This window comes from Suricata suricatta, chromosome 15 (assembly GCF_006229205.1).
Source record: "Suricata suricatta isolate VVHF042 chromosome 15, meerkat_22Aug2017_6uvM2_HiC, whole genome shotgun sequence".
NCBI classification, from domain to species: Eukaryota; Metazoa; Chordata; class Mammalia; order Carnivora; family Herpestidae; genus Suricata; species Suricata suricatta.
In genome coordinates this window covers 4,788,646-4,790,163 of record NC_043714.1, presented here as the reverse complement: position 1 = coordinate 4,790,163, position 1,518 = coordinate 4,788,646, and positions in this window count along the sequence as shown.

Genomic DNA, 1,518 nt, shown 5'->3' with positions numbered 1-1,518 from the left:
TTTTGCCACTGGCAGCAGTGGCCTGTTCATTGGCTTTTACTGTTTTTTAAGGACCATGTCGCCATTGGGCGCTGAGCATGGTCCACTCCGGTCCTTGCAGAACCTGGAGCCTGTATGGCAACCTAGGCCGCTGTCTGCAGTGTTTCCACCAAGCCAGAGGGAGGGGAGGTGACGTCAGGCCACAGAGACCTACCCTGAGAGGATGCAAACACCGTGTATGTGTTCACTTGGTTGCTGTAGACCTTCGCTAGTTTCCAGAGTTCTGATAAGGTTGATTCTTACTGTTGTCAAGTCTTTCAATGTCTTTGTGGAGGGATGGTCTTTGGATATTCCTACTCTGCCTTTTTTTTTGTTGATAGAACTTTAAAAATCTATATATCAATACATATATAAATAATATATATTTATATTATGCATATAAATATATGTAAATTGAGGTATAATTGACATGTAACTATATAACAATTTGTACTTTTCAGATATACAACATGCTGATTTGATACATTTACATACGGCAATATTATCATCACCCTAGTGTTAGCTAACACTTCCATTGTGTCATATAATCCCGTGTGTGTGTGTGTGTGTGTGTGTGTGTTGTGGGAACAATTAAGATCTAGAGTCTCAGCAGTTTTGAAGTTTATAATACAATGTTGTTATTGATAATTATTGTGCATTAGGGCTCCAGGATTTATTTATTTACTAGATGTAAGTTTGTGACCTTTAATTGCATCTCAGTTCTCCCACACCCTAAGCTCTGGTAACCACCATTTTACTCTCTGTTTTTATGAGTTCAGCCTTTTTACATTCTAAATATAACTGATACCATACAGTATTTATTTTTGTCTGTCTGACTAATCTCACCTAGCAGAATGTCCTCAAGACCTATCCACGTTGTTTCAAATGGCAAGATTTTCTCTCTCTCAGGCTGAGTTTGATGTGTATTGGACGCGTCCTCTTTATCCATCCATCTCGTGATGGCCACTCAGGTTGTTTCTGTATCTTGGTTATTGTGAATAATGCTGCAATAAACTTGGGAGTGCAGATACCTCTTCAATATCCTGTTTTCATTTCGTTTGTATATATACTCAGAAAAATGGCTGGGTCATACGACAGTTCTATTTTTAACTTTTTGAGGAACTTCCAGACTGTGTTCCAGGGTGGCTGCATGAGTTTGCATGCCCCCCAGCCGTGCTAGAAAGTTCCCTTTTCTCCACACCCTTGCCAACACCTGTCATCTACTGTCTTCTTGGTAATAGTCATCCTAACAGAAGTGAGGTCCTCTATACACACATTTAAAAATATATGTACTTATTGTTGAGAGAGAGACAGAGACAGAGAGAGCATGTGCAAGTGGGGGAGGGGCAGAAGGAGGGAGACAGAGGAACTAAAGTGGGCTCTGCACTGACAGCAGTGAGCCCAACATGGGGCTCGAACTCAGGAACAGTGAGATCATGACCTGAGCCGAAGCCGGACGCTTAACCGACTGAGCCATCCAGGTGCCCCATAAACACATTT